Source organism: Meriones unguiculatus, chromosome 12 (genome assembly GCF_030254825.1).
Source record: "Meriones unguiculatus strain TT.TT164.6M chromosome 12, Bangor_MerUng_6.1, whole genome shotgun sequence".
NCBI lineage: Eukaryota > Metazoa > Chordata > Mammalia > Rodentia > Muridae > Meriones > Meriones unguiculatus.
In genome coordinates, this window is record NC_083360.1 from 35,219,501 (window position 1) to 35,233,293 (window position 13,793).

Below are 13,793 nucleotides of genomic sequence, written 5' to 3' on the forward strand. Positions count from 1 at the left end.
AGGTCAGACAAGGCAGCCAAGCTAGGGGAAAGGGATCTCGTGCAGGCAATAGAGTCAAAGACAGCCTCCACTCCCATTGTTAGTGGACTCATATGGTGCCCATACTGCCAATCTGCTACCTATGTGTAGGGGGTCCAGGTCAGGCCCATGCAAGCTCTTTGGTTGGTGGGTCAGTCTTTGTGAGCCCCCATAGGCCCAGGTTTCTTTACTCTGTAGGCCTTCATGTGGTGTCCTTGACCCTTCCGGCTCCCTCAATCCTTCCTCCCATTCTTCTACAAAACTCCTTGAGCTCAGCCTATTGTTTGGATGTGGGTCTGTTTCCATTAGCTGCTAGGTGAAACCTCTCAGAAGGCAGTTATGCTAGGCTCCTGTCTGCAAGCATAACAGAGTATCATTAATAGTGCCAGGAGTTGGCTCTCTCCCATGGGGTGGGTCTCAACTTGGGCCAGTCATTGGTGTGCCATTCCCCCAATCTCTGCTCCATCTTTATCCCTACACTTCTTGTAGGCAAGACAATTTTTTTTTGTCAAAGGTTTTATGGGTGGGTTTGTGTCCCCCTCTCTCCACTGGAAGTCTCACCTGGCTAGAGGAGGTGGAAACTTCAGGCTTCATGTCCCCTGCTGTTAGGGATCGCAGCTAGGGCCAGCGCCATATCTCACATCTCTTGTCCCACAGATGTCCCACTGATGTCCTTGTTCTCTCCTGTCCTCTTCCCTCCCCCACTAGCCTTCCCACTCCCTCTCCTTCACAGTTCCCTTCCTTCACCTATTTCAGATGATTATTTTATTTCCTCTGCTGGGTGAGACTCAAGCATCTTCCCTTGGGCCCTCCTTGATTCTTTTGTATCTGTGGGTTGGAGCATGGTTATCCTGTACATTGTGGCTAATGTCCACATGTAAGTGAGTTTATACTGTGTGTGTCTTTCTGTTTCTGGGATACCTCACTCAGGATGGTCTTTCCTAGTTCCATCCATTTGCCTGCAAAATTCATTATTCTTCTTGATTTTAATAGCTGAGTAGTAGTCCATTGTGTAAATGTACCACAGTTTCTCTATCCATTCTTTGGTTGAGGGACATCTGGGTGGATTCCATTTTCTGGCTATTACAAATAAAGATGCTATGAACATAGTTGAACAAGTGTCCTTGCGGTATGGTGGGACATCTTTTGGGTATATGCTCAGGAGTGGTATAGCTGGGTTTTGAGGTAGAACTATTCCCCAATTTTCTGAGAAAGCACCAGAGTGATTTCCAAAGTGGTTGTACAAGTCTGCACTCCCACCAGCAATGGAGGAGTACCCCCTTGCTATTTTTGAGAACTTCATTCGTGAGTGCCATATTTATCATTTCCACTTTCCTCCTCCTCCAACTCCTCCCACGGTCCTACTCTTTCTCAGATTTATAACATCTTTATTCTTCACACGTATGTATGTGGTGTATATATATCCTACTGTGTCCATTTGGTGTTGCTCATATTTACATGTGTTTAGGGCTGACCGCTTGGCACTGGATAGCCACTCAAGAGAAGAACTCTTCACTGTTTCAGTGAACGTTTGATTTGTAGATTTATATCCTAAACCATATAGCTGGGGTAGGAATTTCTCAGGCACAAGGGGGAGCGAAGGAAGTCACAAAAGCCCTGGAATGAAAAACACAGTCAACTTTTGGATGCTGATCTTGTGTGTTGGCATCTTATTAAAATTATGTAATTCCCAGTTTTATTTATTTGAAGAGACACTTGCGTGTGTGCAGGTATACATGCATGTGACGGTGCGTGTGTGCACGTGTGTCATGTGTGTCAAGGCCAGAGGTCACTGTTAGGCACCCATCTTGAGATGTTGCCCATCCTGTTTTGGAGGCATTTGCTTTCTTTAATAAATGGTTAAATTATACATGTGGTGAAGAAATTTTCATGATTTCAGCTAACATTTGATTTGCAGATTTATACATAAAGCATATGTCTGTGCAGGAATTTATCAGGCATTGAGACCTGCTGCCTATTGGAACAGGCAGGCTGTTGAGGAAGCTCCTGGGATCCCCATGTCTCTAAAATTAGAAGGGCACACCCCTTCCCCTTTTTCTGTTTTTATGGCATGGGTTCTAAAGATCAAATCCCAGGTCTTGTGCCAAGCCATTTCCCCAGCCCTAGTTTCCTTTTTAAATTCGGATATTCTTTGCGGTTCTATGGAGACAGTGACGTCGTCTAGAGCGGGGATGACTCTTATCTATGCCTTTCCATTTACACGCCCTTTGCCCCATTTTGCATCTAGTTGCCTTCATAGAAATGCCAGCACTTTGTTGGGTGTGGGCGGCGAGAGTGGACAGCCTTCCCACCTTCTGACGTAAAGGAAAAACAAACATTCAGTGTCTCACCAGAAAGTATAATAGTAGATGCAGGGTTTTATATACTCCCCTTGTCAGACTGAGGACCTTCCCTTCTATTCACGTGCACATATGTGTGTGTTCAGCGGGCTTCAGTACACGTCGGGTGTTGTCAAATCCTTGCCTGCATGAATTGACATGATACTGTGGTTCTTTATTATCTTATTACTGTGACAGTTGCGTTGATTGACTTTTAAATATTGAACCATTCTTGAAAACTTGAATTAAATACCAGCTGGTTACAGAGCATTCACTTTAAAAAATAGATTTGTGAATTCTGTTTGATGTTGCTTTGTTAAGGACTTTTGTATTTATAAGAAAGACAGATGTTGCAGTACGGTTTGGGGTTTGTTTGCTGGAAAGTGCTGAGAGTGGCCTCATAATATGAACCGTGGAAAATCCGCTCCTATTTTCTTGAAGAGTCTATGCGAAAATGATGTGAATTCTTTTTCAAACATTTTCGAGATTTCTCCCAGAAAACCATGGGAGCATGAAGATGCCCTTTTGAAACATTTTAAAATGACAATTCCCTCAACAATTAGACCTGTTTTCTAATTGGAAGAGTTGTCATAGTTTGTGAGTTTTTTCAAGAATTGGCTCACGTCACCTCATTTGCAAATGTGCACATATAGGGATATTTTCCACATGCATTTGTGTTAATCTCGAGGTCTGCAGACTCTGTGGCCATATTCCGTTTATGTTGACAAGTTCTGTCTTCTTATTAGAGGCCCCTCTGTTCTGGCTGTGTAAAGCTGCTTTTTTGTTTCGGTGGTTTCTCTTTCTGGTTTTAAAATTATATATATATATACACACACTGTATATACACTATACATATATATAGAGAGACACTAGATAGATAGATAGATAGATAGATAGATGGATAGATAGATAGTGTGTGTGTGTGTGTGTGTGTGTGTGTGTGTGTGTGTGTGTGTGAAGGCCAGAGAATGACTTGTCAGAGATGTTGTGGCAAGGTGATTTTGCTGGCAACACTTTTGTTTCTAATTTTATTGATTTCTCTCTCCCGCTGTCCTAATTAGTTTCCTTTCTCTGCTCTTGTTGGGATATTCCTTTCCATATATTGGGACCTAAGCTACCAATGTGTCTGTCTCCTGCTAATGTGTGCAGTTGGCAGCCCAGCAACACTTTTGCTGGATGCCGGGGATGGGGGTTCTTGCTCCTAGTTTGCATTCAGTTCTACATATGTATTTCTTTCTCTTGAGATTTTTTTTTCTTTGACCCCCTGGTTACGTCAGAAGTACATCGCTTTGTTTTCAAGTGTTTGGAACAATACCTGTCCTTTTTTGTGTACTGATTTCTGTTGTAGTCTGAGACTTTACAGATGAACAGTCAAGGCTCAGACAGGTCAGTTAACTTGCTCAAGCCATGATGTGAGTCTTAGAAGGGATACTGAAGTTTAGCAGTAATCCATGGTTCACACACCGGTTGACAACTGAGTCGCAGCTACTCTGGGAGGAGATCTGAGTATCCACTTTTCCAGGGGAGGCTCATCCAGGAAGGACCTCAAGGTGAGAGTGAGTAAGCTGAGATATTACCAAGTAGTGGGAAGTACAGAGTTTGAATGAAAAAGCCAGGTAGACCCAAGAATGTGGCTCATTACTTTTACTTTTCAAAATCTAAACCAGTCCTTTTTCAAATTGCAGTCACAGAATGAATAGATGAGACGCAGCACCTGCCGAGCAGTAAAAAAAAAAAAAAAAAAAAAAAAAAAAAAAATTGTGGCTTAGGAGAAGCTTGGAGAAGGCCTTTAAGATCAGTGTTTCAACCTAAGCAAAGACTGAGCATCCCATTCAGGAGAAGGGGGGACTTTAAATAATGGGTGGAATTCTTCATGAATTTCCCAATGGTTAGGGGAGAGGAGCTGGGGATCTTGGCGGGAACCACTTTCCTTTAATCTACAGTCAGGCTAGTTCCAGCCTGAGTGAGAAGCCAGCTGGACCAAGGTGGCACTAGGAAAGGACATTTCACTAGAGTAACATAGTGTAGATAGTAAAAATGAGTCTGGGAAAGGAAGATTGTTCAACATGGCCTCCTTTGTGGCTGCAAATGGTTGAACAGAGTTCCATCCTTCGGGATCCGGGGGAACCTGATGTCCACTTGACTGCTAGTAGAAATCTTGTCTGAAAAAGAAAGCCAGATATTAAAGATTGTTTTTGTCAAGTTCAAGAGGTTATTTGCCTAGTGGCAATTTCCCCTTTATAGCCTGCATTCCAAGGATATGGGAGGAGGCCCTGGGCAGAGTGACACACAAGAATAAGAGAGCCTTATTTTTCCGTTTTAGAAAACTTCAGCTGATGATAGCGTGGCACACAAGAAGGGGAAGTCTGTGGCAGGATGAATAGTTGACCCTTGCTAAGGCAGGGATGGACCAGGAGGTCCCGTGGGTGGGTGCAGAACAGTTAGGCAGCTCCAGGTATATTTTCTTGAGTGACTTTGTGGATGGAGGAACAACATATTCAACCAAGAGGAGATGATCTTCAGGAGAAGGTGACACTGGTGCTGCAAACTGTCACAACTGCTGTGGTTCTGTTTCTGCACATCCAGCCATGAAGACCTATAGGAAGCCGCCCGTGAGTCAGGGGCTGAAGTGTCCTGGGGGAAGGGCTGCAGCAGGCAGTCTTCGTCCTGGGGCCCTGTGTGAGTTTCATTGCCGTTTCGATTAACTTGAATAAGAACCAGGTGAAGCCTGATTCTTGAGAAGGTCACAGCAAGCACCACAGCAGCCCATAAGACAGCCTCAGAGTGGCTCACAGATGTCGCCTCACAGAACAAACAGACCTGGGAGTGAGTCTCATGCTCAGAAAAGAACAGGCTGTGGGATGGCAGTTCCCACAAAGATGGGCAGTTATGACCAGATGTTGAAAAAACAACTGTCATCTTTGATCTTTAAAAGCAAGACTGTAAAGTAGTGTTGCTCTGGGGGAAAGAGCTAGCTCATGTGTAAATCCAGACTTGTAAGATCTGCATATTTTACCATATTTAAATTGTTATAGGTTGAATTCTTCCCTCCCATAAATTTACATGTTAAAATTGTAATTCCCAGCAACTCATAATGTGCTCTTATTTGGAAGTAGAGTTGTTGCAGTCATAATTAGTGGGGTTAGACTTCACTAGCTCTCCTTAATCGGATGGACTTCTAATTCAATATAATGGGAACCCACATTAAGAGGGAAATTTGGACATATGCGTACATAATGAGAATTCCATGTGAGGGTTAGAGTGACATTGCCACAAGCTAAGGAGCCACCAGAGGCTGGGGGAAGTTGGAACAGATTCCCTCACAGTCTCAGAAGGAGCTGATAGCTTGACCTTGGGCTTCTGGCCTCCCACACTGTGAAATGATGGATGTCTGCTGTTTAAGTTGCCCAGATTGAACTGTGCCGTTCTGTGGAAGCAAACAAATATATCCCTAGCAAAGAAATACCCAAGGTACACCTGACTTGTTGATGTCTGTCTGTAAGCTAAAATAGCATCCTCAGTTTGGCAAAGTTAAGCAAGAAGTTAATAGTCCCACGAGGGGTGAGTGGGCATTGTTGGGCAGCCCCGTGTCAGGTCCTCCTCTCCAGGCCTTGGCTTGTATTTGGTGGATGTTCAGAGTCAACTTCTTTTCTATGGAGGAATTTGTGGGTTCCTTGATGAAATATGGCTGCATTTCAAGTCAGTCATTGTTAAAAAGCTGAAGCTGGTGGAGGTAAATATTTATGTAATCTCAGTATGGGTATTTCTAATTATATAAAAATCAGAAATGAAGATGCACATTTGCACTTAAAATGTGATAGATAAGTACTTTTTCCAAAAGCGCAATGCATGCATTCTTCTTAAATGCATAGGAACTGTTCTTCAGGTTGGGCCATATATGAGGTCACTTAACATACTCAAGAAAAGTCAAAGAATTAAGACCAAAGCATTTTCCTTGAACATGGACTAAAACCAGACATCAATCAGGGAAGGAAATTTGTGGAACTCATAAAAATGTATATCCTTTTAAAGGAACTAAAAATAGACAATCTCTCATAAACTAATGGGTCAAAGAGGGAAAAAAAAAAACCACAAGAGAAATTAGGAAGTACATTGAGATGAATGAAAATGAAAACCTAACTTGTGGGATAGGACCAAAACTAATGGGTTGTAAGTAAAAACAATGCCTGCAGGGATATTTATACCTATACATCTCTATACTCAAATTCTGCCGTCTGTGTGTACCTGTATGCATGCAGTGCACACGCACATGTGTGCACGTGGTGTGTGCACGTGGTGTGTGCATGTGCATGTATGCACACAGACACACACAAAGTTTTAGAAAGAATTGAACTGTTTTAGTTAGGGTTCCTTGAGGAAAGAGAGTCAATATATATACTTCAATATATTTATATTCCATATCTATATTCCACATACATATGGAATGAGTTTGTGCTGGTTAGTTTTTGCCAACCTGACATAAACTAGTCACCTGGGAAGAGGGAACATCAGCTGAGAAGTTTCCTCCCTCAGATTGGCCTGTAAATGAGTCTACGGGGGCACTTTCTTGATTGATGTGGGAGGGCCTAGCTCACTGTGGGTGTTGCCACCTCTTGGCACGTGGTCCTGGGCTGTAGATGCTGCTAAGAAGCTCATAGAGGCGAGCCAATAAGTGGTCTCTTGCTTATGTTCCTCTTCCCAGTTCCTTCTTGAGTTCCCACTTCTCAGTGATGGATTGTTATGTGGAAGTGTAAGCTAAAGAAACCCTTTCCTCCCAGAGTTCCATTTGGTCATGCTGTTTATCACAGCAACAGAAAGCAAACTGGGACAGGAGAGAGAGAGAGAGAGAGAGAGAGAGAGAGAGAGAGAGAGAGAGGAGAGAAAGGGACTGGTTGATATTTTGAGTCCAGATGCAGGCTAGAGCGAATGCCTGAAGACTTTAAATTGGATGGATAGATCTCACCCACACCATGGAAGGCAGCATGCTTTATTGAAAATTCATAAAATCGGATGCTCATTTCACTTAAATATCTTCACACTGTCACATGTTTGACCAACTATCTGGGCATCCTGCCTTGTTAAGCTGACATATAAAATTAATCATCTCTCTATCTTCTGCCTTAAAAAATAATGGAGCAAATTAAACCCACAGCAAGAAGAAGGAAAGAAATAATGAATATTTGAATGAAGCAGAGATTATAGAAACAAGAGAGTGAACCATTTAACTAATAACTTGGTCTTTTCAAGAAATCAACAGAAAAGGCAAACTTTTTATCAGACTGAGGGGAAAATCTCTTTGTTTCTGGGAATCAAGAATAAAAGATTGTCTGTTCATGTTGCACATGCCTATAGTACAGACACTAGGGAGGCAAAGGCAAGAGGACCACACAGGCTTAAGGCCAGCCTGCTTTGTGTAACGCGTTTCAGGGGTCCAAGATCACATAGTGAGATTCTGTCTCAAGAAACAAACCAACACCCCCTAAACCTTCAAAACAGCAACAGCAGCAGACACACACACACACACACACTCACTCCTGAGAAGACGTCGTGACTTATTAAATTTACAGCAATGAAATGAATTTTACGGGCCAGATGAGATGCTGAAGTTAGGCGGTGGCATACAATGCTTGCCTCACCAGCGTGAGAATTTGAGTTTGGCCCTCAGTGCTCTGCTGAAAGCCAGACACAGCTTTCTATACTTGTAACCCTGGAGAAGGGAAGGCAGAGAAAGGCGGTTCCAGGACCCCAGTGGCCAGTCAGCCCAGCCTCATTGAAAAGCTCCAGGTCCCAGTGAGGAACCTTGTCTCAGAGCCTGAAGTAGATGGCCCTGAGGCTGACTTTTAACCTCCGCCCACATGCCCAGACACGTGTGTGGGCATCCACATCTGATCTCACACAAACATAAATAAAAAAAGAATTTTAATGAAAGATTGTGGTTAATTCTAGGCTAATATATCAGATAATCACAATGAAACAGTTCCTAGAAATTCACAAATGGAGTTAAAAAAAACAAAAAAACAAAAAAGGAAAATCAATATAAAGCCATAGTAAGTAAAGTTTTTGGGTTAGTCATTTTAAAAAACCTTCAACGAAGAAAATCCTGAAACCAGATGGCTTTGTTGGTGGATTCTATTGAATGCTTAAAGAAAAATTAACACAAGTGTGTCGCAAACTTCTAAACATACAATAGGAGGAAATAATTTTCAACTTATTCTATGAGACCACTGTTAGCCTGATACCAAAATCACACAAAGAAATGAAACCGACAACCATGGTGAATAACATTGTAAATCCTCAGCTTAATTGGAAACCGAACCCAATAGCACATAATAAAGATAACGCGCAATGATTGAACAATGACTCTGTGGGGTTTAGTTTAGGAATGTAAAGATGGCTCAGCATATGAAACAAACAAATAAACAATATACTATAGAACATTTGGGAAGCTGAGGGAGCCCTGAGTGAATGTGTAAAGGGAAGATGAAGTCCTGAGTGAACGTACATTGTTGACAGGCGCATCCATGTTGAGGATCCAGAGCCTCAGATCCAGGGCAATGCAAAGCCTTCTCCGTATGGATCAGGCTCAGAATTAGTAATGCCCTCCTGGGCTCTGAGTCTGAATGCTCAAGTACAAATATTTACATGATTGGTCACTGTATGTGACACTCAGTGGCTGCAGAGTTTCCCTCCTGACATTTGCTGCCTGAGACTGCTGACCTACAAATACCTCCTGATGAGACTAGCTACATTTCCTCCCTCCCACCCCATACCCCCATGTTGTGTGTAATAAACACACTGAGGTTCCGGGGTGTGGCATAGTTGGTGCCACTCCGTCAGAGTACGCGCAACCCACGTGACCCCAGCTTTTCTGTACATGCATCTGTTCTTTCTTCATTCCCTAGTCAGGTTTCTGGGACCCAAGCCACCTGGGATGCAGTATATATTAATAGGAGAAAGGAGGAATACATAAAATCATATCAAAGACACTGAAAAAGCATTTGACCAAATCTGGCACCCTTTCAAAATAAAGAAACAGGTCAGGACTAGAGGGGTGCTTTCTCAACAGAACGAAGACTGTCCATGAGAAACTCAGAGCTGACAGTGCACATTATGTTGAAAAAACAAATGTTTTACCCTAAGCACAGGAACAAAACCAGAATGTATGTTCTTACTTCTGTTCACCATCGAATCTACCAGAAGTTCTAGTCAATATAATTGGGCAAGAAGAAAACAAGTATTCTGATTGGAAAAAAAAATAAATTTAAACCATCTTTAATTATAGACAATATGGTCTTGTCTATAGAAAATCTGAAGGAAGAAATATGCATAACAACAAAGCAAAAAAAAAAAAATAAACCCTAACAGCCAAAATTAATTATGAAAGTCTGTAATCCTACAATATACAACATACAAAAATCAGTTTAAATACACGGGAAGCTTGCTCGTTCGTGAGGATTAGAAGCTTACTGCTGTAAAGATGGCAATTCTTTGCCAACGTTCTACGCACTTGATGCAGCCCCATCTGAAATTTCATATGGAAATGCAAGGACTCAAAATAGCTCAAAAAGTCTGCGAAAAGAACAAGGTTGACACACATTTTCACACTTCAAAAGCTCGCTGAAGCCCATGGTTCTCAGCACATCCTGACACCAGCACAAAGATCAATGCGGGTGGAATGGAAAGTCTAAAACCAGGCTCGTGGCTCTATGACTACCCGATTCGACAGTGCACCAGGGCAGCCCATTCAGGGTGACAGTCTTTTCAGAGAATAGATAATTAGGGATAATTAGGTACTGATGGGTAGTCCAGAACCCTACCTCACACCATATACAAAAATGAAGTGCAAAAGAATCAAATATCTAGGTGCAAGAGCTTAAGACAAAGCTTTTAGGAGAAATCTTGTGACCTTGAATTGGGCAACAGCTTTCCATTTATAACACCCCAAAATGCATGCAACTGAAAGAAAAACATCTCATTTGAATGAAATTCAGATTAAAACCTTTTTGTGAAATCAAGGCCCATTGTTAAGAGATTGGGAGGAGGGGACTGGAGTGGTGGTTGAACAGCTAAGAGCACTGGCTGCTCTTCCAGGGGATCTGGGGCCCCATCTCAGTAACCAAATGGCAGCTCATATCCATTCATTATGCCAGTTCCAGAGGATTGTAACTTCTGTGCTCCAGAGCACCAGGCACACATGTGGTACACAGACTTAGGCAGGCAAAATGCCAATGCGCATAAAATTTTCATTGAGAAAGGTAGCCTGAAAAGACAATTCACAGAATGGGAGGACACATTTTTCCCCATCATATATCTGGTATGTGTCCAGGATCAGAATGTATAAAGGGCTCTGAATAATACACTAATTTAAAGACCAAACAAGACCAAAAAGAAACAGACACATGAAAACCCCACTAACTGAGTTTTAGTAGACATTTCTCTACATACCTTAGAGAAATTGCCAAAAGGTGCCTGAAATCAATCTCATTGTTATCAGCCATTACAGGAACTACAAGGAAAGAGCACTGCAATCTCGCAGCCCCTAGGATGCCTGCCACAAGCAAAACAGATAACACGTGTGGGTGAGGATGTGGACAAGTGAAACCATCGTCTTTACTGCTGCTGGAGCGGGAAATGCTGAAGGCAGTTTCAAAACCACCCTGGGAGCACAGAACCATATTAAACACAGAACTATAAGAGGATCCAGCAAGTCCATGAGGCATGCCTCAGAACCAGTTCACACAGATAGCTGCACGCAAATGCTCATGGCAGGATTCTTTACAATAGCTAAAGTGTGCACATAACTCAAACACCCAGGAGCTGATGGATGGGTAAGGAAAATGTTACATCCTATGGTAGACCATTATTCTGACATACAAACAAATGATACAATGATGCGTGAGACAGTCTGGATGCTGTTTGAAAATATTAAGGAAAGAAGCCTGATACTAAAGACCTCAAAGTAATTATTTAAGTTTTAGGAAATGTCCAAAGAGACAAAAGGCACATCAGTGGTCTTAGCGGCTGAGGGTGGAGAGAATAGAGAAGGTTGGTTGGGCTCTGGGTTGGGGGACACAGTATGTAAGTGGTGTGAGTGGTGGCTGTACAGTCTTAAGAACGACTAACACTGAGTCATGCGCCTTACAATGACAAATTCTGTATGTGAATTGTGTCTTAAAACAGTAAGGGAAGCCCTGCCCTGGGCTGTCTGGGCCCCTTCACTGAGTTCATCACTCCTAGCAAAAGTGCTGCCAGCATGTCTGATAAACCACCTTACAAAGCCACGGACACTGGCCTGGCTGCTTGGGGACGAAAGGCCTTGGCCATAGCAGAGAATGAGACGCCAGGTTTGTTGCACATGCAGGAGTTGTACTCGGCCTCCAAGCCGCTGAAGGGTGCTCACATTGCTGCCTGCACATGACTGTGGAGCCCGCTGTCCTTGTTGAGACTCTGTGGCTCTGGGTGCTGAGGTGCAGTGGTCTATCTGCAACATGCTCACTACTCAGGACCATGCACAGCTGCCATTGCCAAGGCTGGCACTTCAGTGTTCTCCTGGAAGTACCAAACAGATAAGGAGTACCTCGACATGATTCTGGATGATGGTGGTGACCTTACTAACCTCTTCCACATCAAATATCCACAGCTCCTGTCAGGCATTCATGGTATCTCTGAGGAGACCATGACTGGAGTCCACAACCTCTACAAGATGATGGCCAAAGGGATAACTGAAGGTGTCTGCCATCAATGTCAATGATTCTGTCACCAAGAGCAAGTTTGACAACTTCTATGGCTGTCACTCATAAATGGCATCAAATGGGCCACAGATATGATGACTTCGGGAAAGGTGGTGATAGTAGCAGGTTATGGTGATGTGGGCAAGGGTTATGCCCATGCCCTGAGGGATTTTGGGGCCTGAGTCATCACCACTGAGATTGAGCCCATCAATGCACTACAAGCTGCCATGGAGGGCTATGAGGTGACCACCATGGGTGAGGTTTGTAAGGAGGGTAATATCTTTGTTACCACCACAGGCTGTGTTGATGTCATCCTTGGCCAGCGCTTTGAACAGATGAAGGGTGATGCCATTGTGTGTAACACTGGACACTTCCATGTGGAGATTGATGAGAAATGTCTCAATGAGAATGCTGTGGAGAAGGTAAGCATCAGGCCCCAGGTGGACCATGACTGCCTAAAGAATGGGCACCACATCATCCTGCCAGATGAAGGCCTGCTGGTCAACCCTGGTTGTGCCATGGGCCACCACAACAACTCCCTCACAAACCAGGTGATGGCACAGACTGCGTTGTGGACACACCCAGAGAAATACCCCGTTGGGGTTCACTTCATGCCTAAGAAGCTGGATGAGGCAGTATTTGAAGCCCACCTGGGCAAGCCGAATGTAAAGCTGCCCAAGAAGACTGAGAAGCAGGCCCAGTACCTGGGCATGTCCATTGACAACCCCTTCAAGCCTGACCACTACCGCTACCGAGAGCCGGGACTGCCCTTCACCTTCCAGCTGCCCTATCTCTTGTTCCAGGCCCTATCTCTCTTTCCCAAGAGAAAATGTCACCAACTTTGCAGTTGCTTCACCACTGGGGCTGGCTACTTTGCCTTTGGCCTCTGTTGTATTCCTCACACTGTTCCAGGTGTGGCAAAGGGAACGGAGAGTCCCCAGTCAAGATAGAGGTACCTTGGAGCCATCCCCAGGGGACGTGAGCTCAGAAGTCCTGAAGCTGGATATTGCTAGTGGTGGTCACAAGCCCTCACACCTTACCATCCAGGCCCTCACTTAGTCTTTAGGTCCATGTGCTTGGTTTACAGATCTGCTGGTTTCTCAGCCCAGGCCCTGAGAAGAAGCTCTAGCAAAGGGCAGCAACCCCTGGAGTTGGAAGGCTCCTGAGAGCTTCGCTTATTTACTATTGAGCCATCTCTTAAACCTCACAATACTGAGGCTGGCGCTTTTTGTCCCTCTTTCACAGGGTTAGAATAGACTAAGAGACAACCATGAAAGGACAAGTGACAGCTAGACACTGAAAGGGGCTGGAAAAACAAAGGCCTGCCCCTATTGTGTAATTGATGGTGCTTATCATAAGCCTGGGTCTCAAAGATTAATTTGGTTTATAATATTTACATACTATTTAGAATGTTAAAAGAGGAAGGTAGATTAAATACAATTTCTGGTGCCTAAAAAAACAATAAGGGAAAAGTAAAATTAATAGGCAAGTAAACAGAAAGTTATTTGCAACAACCACAATGAACAAAAAGCTACTATTGTTAAATGTGCTGGGAACTGCTGAAAGCCATCTTAAAAATACCCATGGAACTATCAGTGAGTGACGTGGCCACAGAACAACCCATGCAAGATGGAGGAAGGGTAAAGGATAAGAAGCAGCCTTTAGTTTACCTGACTACTAAATGGCCTCAAATTCAAAAGGTGGC

The 13,793-nt window shown here is 43.5% G+C and overlaps 1 pseudogene; it reads left to right on the forward strand.

Annotated features, from left to right (window-relative positions):
* The first annotated feature begins 11,610 nt into the window (after positions 1 to 11,610).
* On the forward strand, positions 11,611 to 13,038 carry LOC110555163 (adenosylhomocysteinase-like; annotated as a pseudogene).
* Positions 13,039 to 13,793: the final 755 nt, after the last annotated feature.